Genomic DNA, 18,336 nt, shown 5'->3' with positions numbered 1-18,336 from the left:
GTTGTTGTTTGTTTTCAATTCAACAAAAGTCAGTGTTTATGAACTAAATGAAGTCAGAAATGGATCAAAGGATGTAATTTCAGGCTGGGAATGTAGCTTAGTGGTAGAGTGCTTGTCTAGCATACATAAAGCCCAGGGTTTGAATCCTCATTACTATATAAACAGAAAAAGCTGGAAGTGGTGCTTTGGCTCGGTCAGGGACAGTGCCCAGGCCTGAGTTCACACCCCAGGACTAGCAAAAAAGATTTAATTTCACAAAAGATACATTTTCCCCAGTCTTCATTGTTATCTTGTTTTCAGTAGACTGTATTACCTTTATGCTATTATCTGAAAAGTCCCTTACCTAATAAGGCTGACATAAGTTGAGCTGATGCATACAATAAACAAGAATAGTTAGGTCTTGATGACTATCAACAATAATTAACAAATGCTGGCAAGAATATGGGAAAAGAGAACTTTCTTACCCTGGGAATGTAAAACTAGAGTAATTGCTATAGAAATCAGTATGGAGGCTCATAAAAAAGCTAGAAATACACCTAACTTATAACCATAGGTATACCGTGCTTGAGCATATTTCTGAGGGAGAATAAATCTACCTACAAGAGAGATGCCTGCACATCCATATTTATTGAAGGACTATTCATAATAGCTGTTACAGAATCAGTCTAAGTATCCAACAACCAAAGAATAAAGAAAAAGTGACATAGCTACACAATGAAGTATTCATCCATAAAGTTGAATTTAATTATGTCATTTGCAAAAAAATTAAATGGAATTGGATATCATATCAACTTATATGAGGTAAGTCAAGCTCAAAAGGTCAAATTCCATGTTTCTGTTTAAATGCAGAATCTAGACTAATAATAACAGTAACTGTAATGGAACAGGAGTTAATGGGAGACTGTCATGAATCATCAGAATGTGAACCAAATAAATGATAGTAGATGGATGGGAATAGAACAACATTGCATACAGATATATGGAAGTGATTCAAGTCACTGATTTTCAGCCTTTGGAAAATTCAATCAGTGAAGTGTGTCAGTCAAATATCTGTCTTCACATGTGTCCAAATTTGACCTGACATAAAAATATCCTGTAAAGTATATGAGATGTCTTAAGTGGGCCTCTCCCAGTCATTTGTGCACTCATTTTCTGAGAGTAGAGGAATTTACCATAGTTATCAACATACTTGCTTAGCTGAGACTGCTCTAACTTAATGCTTTTATGAAGACCTGGCTATATGGAATTCCATTTGCCTGCTCTCCTTAAAAGGTGCTCTGGGAAATTTAGGACTCTCCTAGCACAGGATTATAATAGCTCAAAACCTAGGTACATAAGGTCATATAGGATGAGACTAAATGAAAGGATCTCTAAGATATGGAAACAAGAGCTTTATCTTGTGTGATTGTTGTTCTTAATATACTATGTTATTTCTCTTCTTTGTTGCCAATTGGTTAATCTCATATTATTACTGTATCTGACTTTGTTACCTGGTATATTAAAAAAATATCCTATAAAGGTGGTACTATCTGGAACCCAGCATTCCAACAACTTCTGTATGAATCATTAAGGTATTTAATTTTCTAAGGGTTATGTATGGCCCTAGGAGAGTGTTATCATCGTAGTTTTGTGAATGCAAGGGAATAGTGCTTTCAAAATAAATGTCCCTTTCCTACTTTACTGGATGTTTAGCAATGTTAAAAACACAAGGCAGGGCTGGAAATTTGGCCTAGTGGTAAAAGAGCTTGCCTAGCACGCACAAAGACCTGGCTTTGATTCCTTAGTACCACATACATAGAAAAAAGCTGGGAGTGGTGCTGTGGCTCAAGTGGTAGTGCTCTAGCCTTGAGAAAGCCCAAGGAAAGTGCTCAGGCCCCCTGAGTTCATTCCCCCATGACTGGCAAAAAAAAAACCCACAAGACAAATTGTGGGGGAGAGATGGGGAGATAGGGAGAGGGGAGGTGGGAGAGAGAGGAGGAAGGGAGGGAGGGAGGGAGGAAAAGAGGGAGAGAGAGAGATGCTTGTTTGGAAATTCTAGCAGGGGAATGCCATTACTCATATACTCTTGGCCAAAGACCAGTCCTCTGTTGGAGATGGTTGTAGTCTTTGACCAAGCACATAGCTTCAGGAGGGATGCACATGGAGCAGTAAAGGAGGAACAGGACACGTGCCTAGCTAGCCAAATCAACTCAGGGGATCAATGGGGTGACATGTCACAGCTAGATCACCCTGACATTCTACATATAAGATATATGATTTATAGCATATAATATGGTATATATACTATATATTATTTTATAATATATACTATATTGCATATCATTATTGTTAGATAGATAGATAGATAGATAGACAGACAGATAGATGATATATAGATATAGATACAGTATGCCACTACTGGGACTTAAACTCAGGGCCTGGGTGCTGTCCATTAGCTTATCCACTAAGGACTAGCACTGTACCACTTGAGCCCCAGCTCCACTTTCATCTTTTTGTTGGTTAACTGCAGATAAGAATCTCCACAGCTTTCCTGCCCAGGTTTGAACCTCCAGAGTAGCTACGGTTACAGGCCTCAGTCAATAGCACCCAATATTATGGGATAGCTACTAATCAGTTCCCCCTTCTGCCATCAGCTCTGGGTCCAAAGGATTTCACGCATACACTGAAACTTCTGACAGTAAGAACATATGCCTCCTAGAGTGTTCTACATCTCCCCTAAGACTGAACAGAAGGGGCCATAATCATAGATGTCCTTCTATGAAACTTCAGAGAATGTAAAAAAGGTGCTTCCTGACTTGAACACATATAGAAGACAACATTTCACATTTTAAGTTTATTTCCAAGTTATTGACTCTTTTATATGTTTACAGGCACTTGCCTGACAGGCACATCTGGTGATGCTAATTTTATGCTTTTCCTAATGAGACTTAAAGGCACACACTGAACAGATGTGAGTGAAAAATATGTTTTGCCAGAACAAACACAAATGGATATCATTAAAAAAAAAACAAAAGATTTAAATTTTTGACAAAAATGACTTAGAAGTTAAAAATGATATGGACAGCCTTTTTACCTGCTATACCACTCTTAGGCATATACCCAAAGTAATATATGCCAAAGTAATATATGCCACCATACAAAAGATAACTGCACCTTGTTGTTTACAGCAGTAATATTCACAATAGCTAAGCTATGGAATCACCCCCAAATACTTATCAACCAATGGATGGAGATTGAAAAGATGAATGAAATTATGTTGCTTGCAAAAACATGGATGGAACTAAAGATTGTATTAATTGAAATAAGCTACTTTTAGAAAAAAATATATGACTGGATTTCTCTCATATGCAGATCTAAAAATGACATGAATATAAAAAAGGGGGAACTGTTTGTGGAAAGGGCTTCCAGGAGGGGGGTCAGGATGGATAAATAACAGTTAGATGCATGTATGAAAGCAGGACAAAGTAATCCATTGAAAATATTTTTAAAGGGGGAGGGGAGGTAGAAACTAATAATTGATTAATAATAATACCATCTGGGCACTAGTGGCTCACACCTGTAATCCTAGCTACTCAAGAGGCTGAGAATTGGGGATTGCCATTCAAAGCCAATCTGGGCAGGAATGTTTGTGAGATTATCATCTCCAATTAACCACCAGAAAACCAGAAGTGGCACAGTGGTTCAAAGTGATAGGGCACTACCCTTGAGTAAAAGAGCTCAAGAACAGTGCCCAGGCACCAAGTTCAAGTCTCACAACCAATAGACAAAAAAAAGCAAGAAAGAAAAAGAAAAGGAAAATCTAATAGAAGTGGTTAATATGATCAAATCCACCATATGCTGTGACATCTCACAACAAAATCTTACAACAAAATGCTTTTTTTTTGCCAGTCCTGGGCTTGAGATCAGGCCTGAGCGCTGTCCTTGGATTTTCTCAAGGCTACAGTTCTACCACTTGAGCCTCAGCATCACTTCTGGCCTTTTCTATGTATGTGGTTCCAAGGAATGGAATCCGGGTCTTTGTGCATGTTAGGCAAGCACTCTACCACTAGGCCAAACTCCCAGCCCAACAAAATGCTTTTATACAACTTATGTATACTAATTATAAAAGTTGTAGCCAGGTGCCAGTGCCTCACTTGTGGAATCCTAGCTACTCAAGAAGCTGAGAAGTAAGGAAGTAGGTCCCAACTCAGGGGTAGAAATGTCCATGAGAGTCGTATCTCTTATCAAACAGTAAAAACCTAGAAGTGGAGGTGTGGCTCAAATGGCAGAACACAAACCTTGTAGAAGAAAAAAAGCCAAAGCATGAAGATTTGAATTCAAGTCCATATGCACACCAGTACATACACACTAAATTATGGATACGCCATTTATCACACATACATTTTCAAGTGGACGATGGTATTGTCAGAAATGTTTATCTTGGGCCGGGAGTTTGGCCTAGTGGTTAAAGTGCTTGCCTAGCATGCACGAAGACCCGGGTTTGATTCCTTGGTACCACATATATAGACAAAAGCCGGAAATGGTGCTGAGGCTCAAGTGGTAGAGTGCTAGCCTTGAGAAAGTCCAAGGACAGTTGCTCAGGCCCTGAGCTCAAGCCCAGGACTGGCAAAAAAAATGTTTATCTTTTTCAAATAATAACACCATACTTCTCACCAAGCCAATCCTGAAAACTTGATAGAAAGTTAAGATTCAAGATATTCCTGACTCCAAAAATAAAGAGCAAGATTACTGAGGAAACAGCTGTTTTTTAACAAGCTTTAGTAGGCGTCTTTTCTGCAAGCCAAAGGTCAAGTTTGTTTTAAAGAAGTGAGACAGATGAGGTCTGTGCTTTAGATGGTGTGTTTGAACATTCATTCCAAATACTAAAAGAAGAACAAGATACTTCAGCTGGGAAAACAAGTTGTTTTCATGAAAGGAAGTGCCAGTCTATCACAAATCACTTCAGGCGGAATATTTACCTTGTTTGGTAATCAACCTCTGTGATACTGTGTCTATGCTGATACATCAATGACCATTCACAGAGGTTCTAACTATGAAATACTAAAAGGATAGTCAGAACTTGTGCTTAGTAATTACATAACTGCATTTCTTGGCACTCACTTCTGTAAGAAATTTAGTAACAGGAATTTTGGACATCAATTTTAAATTTTATCAAGGTAAGCACCAGTGACTCACACCTATAATCCTAGTGACTCAGGAGGCTGAGATCTGAGAATCACAATTCAGAGCCAATCTAGGCAAGAAAATCTGAAAGACTCATATCCAATTAAGCAGAAGTGGAGGTGCACCTCAAGTGGTAGAACACTAGCGCTGAGTGTAAAAACTAGAGGAGAGAGGCCAGCCTGAGTTCAAACCACAGCATGAGCATACAAATAAAACATTCTACGCACAAGTTAAGCCTACTAATGAACTTACAAAACTGCAGGGAAACACATTTTGTATTATTAATCTTCAAGTAGTTGTACAAAGGGGTTTCCATGTATTTGTTTTATAACAGGTCAACATTTTTAGCCCAATCAAAGGAGAAATTCAGATATAGATCCCCTTATGTTGCTACTTTGCCTGCAAGCAAACAGTGTCTTTTTACTGGCATAAAGGGTTCATAATACACTTCTGCTTCTGAGTTTTCAATTTTTTTCAATTTTGTTTTATTGTGGGGGTGACGTACAGAGGGGTTACAGTTACATTCATCAGGTTCACTCTGATTTTGAAAAGCAATACTTGTGTTTGCCTACTCTGGTCCTAAGGATTTAACAGTGAGATCGAAGAGAAGTGAATGAATAGCATTTACCGGCTTCTCAGATTTTTAATCATCCATTTATAAAATGCACCTACAAGGAAAAGCAAAACTGAATCTCAGTTACTCTGTTTGGCACTAGACGAGTGCACCACAGAGACTTATATCCTCCTCTGGTAACCAGAGATCTATGTGAAGCCTGCCATAAATTCTTAATCTACTGGCTACCTACCAATTGGTAATCTAAAGTGACAACCCTAGTCAAGAGACCTTTGTTTTTTTCTTTTCTTTTTTTTTTTGCCAGTTCTGTGGCTTGAAGCCTGGGCCTGGGTGCTGGCTCTGAGCTTCTTTTGCTTAAGGAAAACACTGTACCTCTTGAGTCACAGTGCCACTTCCAGCTTTTTTGAGTAAACTACAGTTTCCTACCTGGGCTGGCTTCAAACCATGATCCTCAGATCTCATCCTCCTCCATAGCTAAAATAATAGGCATGAGCCACGAGCACCCGTATAAGATACCTTTATTTTTGTGTGCCTGTTTTATATTATTTGAAAGTGCTTGGGGCATTATCCACTATGTAAACCTTGTTAGTTAGATCTATTTACCAATAATGGGAGAGGTGTGAGTTAAGTATTAAAAATGTTCCTGGGGAGCCGGAAGTTTGGTCTAGTGGTAGAGTGCTTGCCTAGCATGCACAAACACCTGGGTTCAATTCCTTGGTACCACATACATAGAAAAAGCTGCAAGTGGTGCTGTGGCTCAAGTGGTAGAGCTCTAGCCTTGAGAAAGCCCAAAGACAGAGCTCAGGCCCTGAGTTCAAGCCGCAGGACTGGCAAAAAAAAGTTTTTTTAAACTTTCCTATTCATTCCTCACCTTTCCCCCTGTCTCCTGAAGTTGGTTCTTCTGATATTCCAAGACAACACATCCAAGGTTTATTATTTTACTATTTTATTGTCTTTTTAAGTTCCTCTGCGATTACATCTGAAGCAAAATTGCTAAAGAGATTTTTTAAATGTCTAGGTAATTTCAAAACTAGGCTCTAAATACACAGGGAAAAGAAAATCGATTTGTAAAGGCAGTCTTTCAAAAAGAGCTTGTGACTTTGGGTGGTCATTGTAAAAAAGTCAATTCAGTAAAACATCTGTAGGTTAAAACAGCTTTTTTCTTAGTTTTGACATATCTATTCTGAGTTACCTGAAACAACCAGCCATTTCTTATCTGGAACTCTTTACACATTTTTATTACCTTTAAGTAGTTATACAAAAGAGTTGTGAACAGTTTATGAATACAATGTATCTTCTTCATTATCACTATTTTCAATATTTTTACCCATCCCTCCCTGCTCATTCCACTATTTCTCTCACTCTTCTTAATTTTGTAGATATACAATGAATTCCTGACTTCATTCTCCTATTCTTCTTTTCATTCATCTATCTTTTTCCCCTTGACCCTACCTCATTCATTTCAAATATGCATTTCCTGTACTTATTTTGTTAAAATTTGATTTTACCTCTCTAACGAATTACACTAATTGATTTCTCCCTTGAATCTACCATGTTTTAGTTAATACACTTGTATATCTGTCCACACCTTTTTACAGGTAATAACAAACTTTATTCTCATTTGAAATGAGAGGAATATTCTACCTTGAATAAGTTCTTTTCTCAGTGCCTAAAACCTAAACATTGCTACTTCACTATTACTGTCTTCAAAGGAAATGCACTATCTGGAATGGATAGGAGTAACTAGCTGAAGAGAAAATTAGGTAAGAAAGACAGTCAAGTTTGTGTGCTTTAGGAATATTGCCTAAAGTCGTTCCTGTATTCATTTGAAAGGTCTTAAATAGCAAAGACAGCTTCCCCAGAGAATCCCCAAAGGAACTTTTCAAGCCTTACTATATGTCAATACTGAGTTAAACTTTGCACAGATGTGTAAGAGGGAAGGGAAAAGGATGCTGTACCTCCCTGCACTGAAGCTATCTGGGTCTGTTCCCTTTGCAAAGTTCATCCACTCTCTCAAACTTTCTGTATTCATAGCACCCAATTTGGAGATTCAGCAGTAAGTACAGTAGTCCCAGGTTACGCAGAGAATAAATATTCCAAGGTTCCCTGGATTTATGTATAGTTTAGCATTTTTACATACTGTTTTAACCTAAGCATGCGTATGCGTAAGATTTTCCTTATAGTGTTTTTGGTCGGTTATGGGGCCTAAACTCTTGTCTATTACTGAGCGCTTCAGATCAAGCCTACTGCTCTACCACTTCCGGTTTTCTGGTGGTTAATTGGAGATAAGAGTCTCAAAGCCAAGGGCGAGGCGGTGGCTCACACCTGTAATCCTAGCTACTCAGGAGGCTGAGATCTGAGGAATAAGGTTCAAAGCCAATCCAGGCACTACAAAGCTGGGAGACTCTTATTTCCAATTGACCACTAGAAAAATGGTAAGTGGGGCTGTGGCTTAAGGGTAGGGCGGTAGCCTTGAGCTGAAGAGCTCAGGGACAGCATCCAGGCCCAGAGTTCAAGCCCTATGACCCCATCCACCAAAAAAAAAAATTCTCACAGACTTTTGTGCCCCAGCTGACTCTGAACCATGATCCTCAGATCTCAGCTTCCTAAGTAGCTAGGATTACAAGCATGAGCCACCATTGCCTTGGCTACCTTATAGATTTTAAGCAAAGTCAGAGATAAGGAACAATTTTGATCTCTCCGGTGTATAGGTATGCTAAGCAAAAGGATAATTCTAGTCCTGAATAAATGAAGATGATGCCATGGGATTTCTTATTACTCAAAATGGCAATTTAATTTTTTTTGCCAGCCTTGGTGCTTGAACTCAGAGCTTGGGCACTGTCCTTGGGATTTCTCAAGGCTAGTGCTCTACCACTTGAGCCACAGCACCCCTTCCAGCTTTTTCTGTGTATATAGTACTGAGGAAATCGAACCCAAGCCTTTGTGCATGCTAGGCAAACACTGTACCACTAGGCCAAACTCTTAGTCGTCAGCAATTTAAAATGCATGAGCTAATTCTGGATTCATTTTCCTTTCTTTTTCTTTTAATGATCACTAAGTAGTTGTATGAAGGGTTTCAATTCAACACGCAAGTTTATGAATATAATGCATCTAGATCAATGCTATGCCTTTCACCTCTCCACATCTTTCATAACCTTATCCATTCAGTTGATTTACCCGGTTCTACTTTCAACACCTGTTCATTGAATATTTTGACTGCATTCCCTCACCTTGCATCTCTGCATTCCTCAGCTATACTTCCCTTAACCTCACTGACCTCCTAATGTAAGCTCCAGCTTCTTAGTACTCATTTTGTATATTCCTCCACTGACTACATTAATTAATAAATTTGTATATATGTGTATGATCCTGACTACGTTTATACATATAATAATTTCACCCTAACTTCCACAGATGAAAAAATGCATTTTTTCCACATAGAGTTCACCATAGATGTCACCACAAAATGTCAAAGCACAGGTAAGGGAGTGCTAATGATGATATTGTTTCACATAAAAAAGGTATCTCTTTTCAGCTGCTCCATTGTCACCTAGGTGTAAGGGCCGTGCCATTTTTCTTCTATCTCTTTATATAGTTTTACCATAAGGCTAATACAAAACATGTTATCAGGATTGATTAATCCCACAATCTTGACTTAAACTCAGCACAAACAAACTTCATATTTTTAGTTTTTAGTTGAACTAAAATTTAACTGTTGCAATAATTTTAAATTCAGTAAAATGTAGTAAGTTCCCATATATACATTACTCAGTTCCCCCTGTTGTTGGCATATTACTTCACAATGGTACATCTGTCGCAATCAAGCAATATTCCCCAATGCAATGCTACTAACCAAGTCTCAGTCATATCGATCTCACCACTAATGTCATTTTTCTGTTCCCTTTTAGGACATGTTATATTTAGTCATCATGTCCCCTGAGTTTCCTCTTCTTATTTCCCATGACCTTGGTAGTTCTGAGGAATACTACTCATATATTTTGTAATGCCTCTTGTGTCAAATGTGGGTTTTCTGGTGTTTAGACTAGGATTGTAAACTGAAGAAACAAATACCATAAAGGACACGTTGTACTCCCTCTGCATCATATCAGAGAACACATGACAGCAACATGGCTTATGAATGGTGCTATTCAACCTTCATGACTTGGTTATGGGAGTGTCTGCCAGGTTTACCCCTTTCTAAACTGTGTATTTGGAAATCAGTCCATCTTACATTCAAACAAAGTGCTTTTTTTTAATATTTAAAGATTCCCATGTCATACTGGGAATCTGATAATACTTCTTATTCCGAGTTCCTGAGAAATTGGAGAAAAGTCAGGTGACTGTAGCCAACAACCTATGAAAAAAATTCCTTATTCAAAAGGAATACACACCAATTTTTTGGTTGTTTGACTGGATTTCCCAGAGTTCTACTTTATTTGGAAATATGGCAGAATCCTGTATAAAGCAGGCCCTTCCCTGCATTGCACCACAGCAAATCTCACTGCAAATTATCATGTAATCATAATGATTTAAGTAAGTTCAGTGGGCAGGTCAACTGTGCTAAGCTCTTTGGATGTCAGCTTTCATTTCAGTCTCACAATAATTTCACAAGACAAGTGCTATTTTCTTTTTAGTTTTTTGTATTTTTGACTTTACATACTTATGTAAGTTGGAGATGGGGAAGTCCATAAATGTATATAGTACATTCTGAACAAATTCACTATGTTCCTATTTCTCCCCCTCCTCCTCCCTCATTTCAAGGGACATTTGGTGGGCTTCATTGTGCTATTTTCGTTATAGCCAAAATAACCCTTCAGTAGTTCCTGTTTCCCATTTCATCCTATTGCTTATCCTCTTCTGCATAGTCCTCCTTTACATTCTCACCATCTTAATTATCATCAGGGATACTACCATTTGTGTGTGTGTGTGTGTGTGTGTGTGTGTGTGTGTGTGTGTGTGTGTGTGTGTGTTGGTTTGGGGGCTTGAATTCAGGACCTGGGTGATGTCCCTGGGCTGCTTTGCTCAAGGCCACTGCTCTGCCACTTGAGCCACAGCTCCACTTCCAGCCTTTTGGTGATTAATTGGAGATAAGAATCTCATGGACTTTCCTACCCAGGCTGGCTTCAAACTGTGATCCTCCTGAATATGATTATAAAGTGTGAGCCAATAGTACTTGGCCAACTTCAACTATTTTTGGTCTATATTTCACAAATCAGCCAGAGAATGGGATTTTTGGTTTAAAATCAGGGAAGCTGCTAGTATGTTCAATGACAAAGAAACTAACACTCAGATCAAGAAGTTTGCTCAAAATCAAACACTTGCCTGAACTCTGTGAATAAAAACACCTCTTTAACTCCTAGATACATAAGGCAATATGGGATGACACTAAATGAAAGGACCTCCAGGATAAAGAAACAAAAGTCATATCATGAGTGATTGTTGACCTTAATGTACTATGCTATCTCTCATTTCTTTTGCTGTCCCTTGGTTATCTCATATTATTATAGTATTTCACTTTGTTATCTGATATATTGAATATATGTGTATTTGGTTATTTGAAATTGGATAGGGAAGGGGGGAAAATGGGGACCAAAATATGAGGAAGGGTATCAATGTTTGTGAACTAATGCACCTTCTATCTGGTGAACATAATGTAACCCCTCTATTAATTACAATAAAAATTGTATGAAAAAATCACCTCTTTAACATCAAACATAACAAATAAAAATATAATATATAACATGTTTATTCATTTGTCAACTCAATGAAGTTTTTTTCTTGAGTCCAGATACGGCTCATAATACTTTTATAACATTCTTATTTCCAAACTCTGGCTTAAAGAAAGAACAAGAAAATTTATTATTTTTTTGCCAGTCCTGGCCTTGAGCTCAGAGCCTGAGCACTGTCCTTGGACTTTCTCAAGGCTAGAGCTCTACCACTTGAGCCTCAGCACCACTTCCAATTTTTTCTATATAAGTGGTACCAAGGAATTGAACCTGGGTCTTCATGCATGCTAGGCAAGCACTCTACCACTAGGGCAAACTCCCGGCCCAAGAAAATTTATTATTTAAATTAAGATGTTTTGTCTGACCAGAGTCTCACTATGTAACAGACTGGCTTGGAACTTGAGATCCTCATGCTTCAACCTCCCCAGTGATCCATTAAACATATGTACTATTGAACCTGACTAAAGCATTTTGTACACAAGAGAAACTTTTCTAAATGATTGCTTTTTATCTTTTCTGAATCTGTGTTTTTATGGTAATAAAGCAAAAATTCCTATCTCATCCAATAGAAAGGTAAGCACATCCATAGGTAAGGCTTTCTAGAACTTTATGATTGATAAGAAAAAGTTATGTGAAGATGATTCGTATGAATTGCACTGACTTTAGCAAATCTAAAATAACCCACTATTTTCATTTGAAGCCATTTTCATGTACATAGAAAAACAAAAAGCATAAAATTTACAACATTGCAAAGTGTTTTCTCATCAATATCAGTGGGTATGACTACAGGTGGTTACAGGAAATGTGCATTATGTAGTTCTGGCAACTTTGGGATCCACTTGAAGAAATTAACCTGCCTGAGACAAATCACAGTGTTACCAGTGAGTACCAAAGCTAAATATTCATGCAAGTGCTGGTACACTATATGTGGACCAATCATTTCTTAAAAAGTTCAAAATAATGTTGCATGAATACTTTTTAAAATAAACCAATTCACTCCAGCCCTCAACTTTCCTACCATAATCACCGTCATTAACAACTCATACACAGAATTTCTACAGGATTTCAATCTCTTAATAGAATCAAAGGAAATTTTATTGCTTTTAAGAACCCCTAAGAACTATGATTTTGTAATCACCAAAGATGTTCTCCAACTCACTACTTTCTCTATGCTATGCATCCTGGCAGATAGGAGAACTCAGACAAACCATTTCCTATAGCCATACTTCCTACAAATACTGAAGGACTTCTAATTCTGGTCAGACAGATTCATCAGGCAGCCTTCCCATATAAGGATAAGCACAAACACACAGATCTTCAAACAGGCTGGTGTGAGGTCACAGAGCAGGCATATGAGAACCAAATATGGTAGCTAAAGTCTCCAAGTTTACCAGATGCTTTAAGAAAAAAAAAAAATGAAGGCTACAATGACCAACTCTTGAAGCACAAAAAAGTAATAAGTAATTAATCTATTCTTCAGTGTTAGCTGCTGTGTATTACATTACCTAGGTCCTTTTCCTTTGCCTTTTCTATCATAGAAAAAGCTAGTATGAAACGCTGCGGAGGTGGATACATACACAGCAGTGTTGTAGCTAAACAAGTCACCTAGTCCAATCTATTCCTATATGGAAGGAAAAGTGGATTTCCCAAGTGCCCCATGAGAATAGCCTCTGTCCCATTGTAGGGCAGGAACACTGTGACTAGGAAAAATATCCAGAGACATGACATCATTTGGTAGGAAGGTTAAGTCCTGAAGGAAGCCAAGCCCTCTACTTCAACTACAGGGTAGAACTACACCCTGATGTCTGCCCCATGGCCAAAAAAGAGAAGCTAATTCACCTGAATTCTCTCCATCCAAATTATATGGTTAAGATATTACCTTTATTTCGGGGAATCACGAAGTTCCTGTTAGTGTTTTCACATGCCTTGGCAATGTCAAAAGATGTTAATTGAGTCAAAATCAGCAACACTATCCCAGTGCACCCCAATTTCCCTGAAAACATCTACTCTCATTGGTCCAGTAATTTTACTTCTGGATTCTGGATTGAAGTTAAAAAAAGGAAGAATTATGTACCTGAAGAAGAAGCTTTACAATTTGGTATTAGTGCTTTGCTGTTGATCTGTTTGTTGTTAGTAGAGGATACGCATTATGTGCATAGTGAAAGGGAAAGCAGTAAGCAGTATACATATATAGCAGCAAGGAAATGTTTACAACATTGAAAGCAGAAAAGTAATTCTAGAACATTATCTGTTTTCTCTCATTTCAACTTAAAATACTAATTGAAGCCAGTGAGGTGGATAACACCTGTAATCCTAACTGCTCATGGCAGAGACTGGGCAGATCATTTTACAAGGACAACTTGTGCAAAAAAAAAAGAAAAAAGAAAAAGGAGGGAGAGGAGGAGGAGGAGGAGGAGGAAAAAAAGAAGAAAAATTTTAGGTCCCATCTCATACAATAAAAAAGTAAAAAGCTGGGTGCAGCAGTGTAAAAAGGAAGTAATAATAACAAAATCACTGTCCTGGCTGGCTCAGGCAAAAAGTGAGATCACCTTTCAAAAATAAAAGCATGGGTTGAAGGCATGGCTCTAGTGGTAGAGTGTCTACCTATCAAATGCAAGGTCCTGAATTCAAACCCCAGTACCACACACACACTAGAATTTAAACACAATACTATAAGTAATTAAGAGATTGCAGGAAAGACCAATTTAGCTATATTAAAATCACGTGATTATTTTCCCAAAAAACTTTTAAAATAGTGTTATATTCCTCACATAACTAAAAAATAATTCATATATATTAAGCTCTTACTAGAAGCAGCATGTTATTATGGAAAGACTATGAGACCTGTGACATGTGTCCTTCTCTTGCTCTCTGACTCCTAGCAGTTACTTCCAGGTATAATCGTCTCACATTGAGTGTCAGTAAGATTTGTTACTTATGTTACATAAGTTTTTTTTTTAAAAGAAGGCTCACAAGTTTCTCACCCGTGATTACTAAAAAGCTGCCACAAATTCTAGAGCATGAAGAAAATGAATTCTTCTAATAAGCACATGAACTTGAAAGAAGATTCTTCCAAATGAGAAGTCAGTTCTGTTTGACACTTTGGTTGAAACACAGAAGTTTTGATCTAATAACTCTGTAATATAATGAATGTGTACTGTTTTAAAGCACTAAGCTGTAGTGATCTATTACATAGTATAAAAAACCAACACAGTACTAAATTGACTTGGATTTGAATCTCAGATCTTCCACTTGCTATATAACTCTGAAAATCAACCAAATGAGTTCCAAATTGTTCATCTATTAGATGAGAGCAATAATACTCAACTCGAAGAATTGTTTCACAGAAAATTATAGATAGGCAGTGTGACTATCTCACAACTTGCCACAAAATAAACAAGATTGTGAACTATAAACTCCCCCAAGGCTGGGACCTTGTTTATTTCCCCACTATGGTACTTAGTGCTTACTTACTAGCTATGGTCCATAGCAGTTATCGTATAAATGCATAGTGGATGAATATTTTTCTGTGTGGTTCACGGGGCTTCAACTTAGTCTGGACGCTCTCCCTGAGCTCTTCAGCTCAAGTCTACTGCCCTGCCCCTGGGCCTGGGCATTGCCCCTGAGCTCTATAGCTCAAGGCTACCACCCTACCCTTGAGCAAAACCCCACTTGCCTTTTTTTAGAAGTTAACTGGAGATAAGAGTCTCAGGTCCTTTTGAGCCTGGGATGGCTTTGAACCTTAATCCTCAGATCTCAGCCTCCTAAATAGCTAGGATTACAGGCCACTGCATCCAGCTGAATAAATTATAATAATAATAATAATTATCATTACAATATATATATAATTAGAAAGAATCTGTGCTCTTAAAATATTAAAAATAATGGATCACACCATAAAATATCAAACACAACAAAGGCAAGTATGTCTGGATTAATGTGCCAGCAAAGGTGTGTACATGAAGAATTAGACTTTGGAATCAGGCATAATAAAATTGTACATTCACAAGTCAATATAACTTTTCTTATGATGCCATCAACATCAATAAAAACTACACAGGAGACAATAAGGTGTTTTGACAAAGCAATGTAGTTGCGAGGACGTCAATATAAAACAAGTGAATCATAATGTGCTGATTTGATGGCTGAGTACTCATAAAGCCTAGTGAACTTCCTTATTTATAACATAGAGCTCCTCTAAGAAACAAAAAGGGACTAGTTAATGTGTAAAAGACCACTAGGAAGCTGAAAACATCTTGCAACACTTATGAAGGTGCAACTATTTAATGTATTACAATTAAGACTCCAAAAGTGCTGTACTGAGAAGATAAAGTAAGAAATTATATCCTGGTAATGATCCATAGTAAGATATTTACAATGTAAGTCCATTAGAGTTATCTAGCTCTTAAATGCTGTAAAATAATATTTTTCTTCAGCCCAAAGTCAATCCCTATTTGAGTATTTCTTAAATTGAGCACAGCATGTGGTAATAAATTACCACCAGTTCCAGCATATAGATAAGTAGGAACAGTAGAAAACCATTCTCAAGTCCATGCGAATTTCATCAACACCCTCAAAGCATACTCACAGACCCAGCTTGTGTTCACTGTAAAAATCCACCTCTCTGAGAAAGAGAACTAAGTATATTGTGAAAAATAAAGAATAGGGAACTCATTGGCTTAACTCTGAAAATCCCCCAAATCATTTTGTGAAAAAGACTCATAATACTCACATGAAGATTCATGTACATTCTCAGTACTGTAAAGAATTCTTTTTTAATGATTTGGGGTTTGAGGAGCATTATTTCGTCACCATCTTTACTTTCTCAAAGGGAAAGGAAGTTGGTTTTACTTGTGTCCTCCTACATTTTCATGCCTGTTAAAATGTCTCTTGGCTAGCACAGAATTCCTCTCAATAAAATAAAAATATCTGAAGTCATGGCCTTTTCAAACTCAAGAGGACTACTGCAGAAACAGAAAGAAAGGAATATAGCCAGGCATGGTGGCTCACGTCTGTAAACTTAGCTACTCAGGAGGCCAAGATCTGAGGATCAAGGTTCAAAGCCAGCTCAAGCACAAAGGTTCGTGAGAAAGGGAAATATTCATTTATATTGGTATACTCATCAAGTATATAGAAATATTGCACAATACTACCATTGATTTGTGTGTTTGTTGTCTGTGGTGTGTGTGTGTGTGTGTGTGTGTGTGTGTGTGTGTGTGTTGTGTGTATGCATTCCAGGTCCTCACTTCCAGCTTTTTGGTACTTAATTATCGTATAGGATGTGTTTGTTGTCTGTGGTGTGTGTGTGTGTGTGTGTATGTGTGTGTGTTGTGTGTGTGTGTGTTGTGTGTATGCATTCCAGTTCTTCACTTCCAGCTTTTTGGTACTTAATTATCGAATAGGAGTGTCACAAGGGGCTGGGAATGTGGCTTAGAAGTAAAGTGCTTACCTAGCACGCATGAAGCCCTCAGTTCAATTCCTCAAAACCACATAAGCAGAAAAAGCCAGAAGTGATGCTGTGGCTCAAGTGGTAGAGTGCTAGCCTTGGGCAAAAGCAGCTCAGGGACAGAGCCCATGCACTAAGTTCAAGCCCTAGGGCTGGCAAAAAAAAAGTCTCACAACTTTTCTGAGTAGGGTGACTTTAAATCATGATCCTCCAAATCTCAAGTCTCCTGAGTAGCTAGGATTATAGGCATGAACCACAGGTACCCATGTCTTAATTCAAATTTTAAATTCAATTTATTTACCCTTCATAGTTACTATTTTATTAAATATCTATTATTATCTTTGTATATGATTTGTAATCGAAATTTTTCAGATGATTCTGTGAGACTTTTTCTTTTTCAAGTAATTTTTATTGTTACTACAATTAATTTTATTGTTGTACAGAGGAATTACCATTTCATAAGTCAGTTAATCAGTACATTTCTTTTTGGACAATGTTACCTCTTCCTTTTCCTCCTCCTATCCCTGCCCATTAGTTGCATAGTTAATTTTTGTTATCGTGTCTACTGAATACGAAGATAGCATTTGTTCTAGCTAAAAATATACTTTGTTAACATTTTATTATTAAGAATATGTTCATTACTAAACAAGATGATTGGGAGGGGGGGAGAAAAATGGGACAAATACACGAGAAGGGGTATCAATGTGCAAGGCGTAATGCACCTACTACATGGCGAATGTAATAGTAACCCTTCTATACATTAACCTGACAATTAAAAAAAAAGAAAAAAGAAAATATTCATTACTAATTTTGGCACATTGAAAATTTTAACAAAGATGCTCAACTCAAAATTAATCCTCAGTATTTATACACAATGGAATTCTATGCTGCCATCAGAAAGAATGGCATTACCCCATTTATAAGGAAATGGAAAGACTTGGAAAAATCATATTAAGTGAAGTAAGCCAAACCCAAAGGAACATGAGCTCCATGGTTTCCCTCATTTGTAATCATTAGTATATGTCTAGGATTAAGCTAGCAGAGAATCATAATAGCTCAACAGCTATGTGCATATGACCATATAGGGTGATACTAAGCAAAATGAACTCCAAGAAATGGAAATAAGAATTTTCGCTTGGTGGCTATTGTTTTTTAATGTACTGTATGAAGTTATTTCTTTTGTTTTTTGTTTTGTTTTGTTTTCTCTTACAGTTTATTATGTTATTATGTTACTGTATCTGACTTTGCAACCTAGTGTATTGCATATACATTCATTTGTTTACTTGAATTAGGGAAGGAAAGGGGAACAACAAGATGATGAGTGAAAGGACAAAGAATGAACCAGTGTAGCCACGATATTCACAAAACAATATGTTGGAAATGAACTGTACAACTTGGGTGAGGGTGGGGGGGATAAAGTGGGAGAA

At 37.5% G+C, this 18,336-nt stretch overlaps 1 protein-coding gene across 1 annotated transcript in view; it reads right to left on the bottom strand.

Annotated features, from left to right (window-relative positions):
• The window catches only part of Sh3bgrl (SH3 domain binding glutamate rich protein like), a 77,045-nt gene that overhangs the window by 10,487 nt on the left and 48,222 nt on the right, over positions 1 to 18,336 (bottom strand). The window lies entirely within an intron of this gene.

The sequence above is a fragment of the Megascapheus bottae genome, chromosome X (genome assembly GCF_031878675.1).
Source record: "Megascapheus bottae isolate mThoBot1 chromosome X, mThoBot2.hap1, whole genome shotgun sequence".
NCBI lineage: Eukaryota > Metazoa > Chordata > Mammalia > Rodentia > Geomyidae > Megascapheus > Megascapheus bottae.
This window is presented reverse-complemented; position numbering and strand designations above follow the sequence as displayed.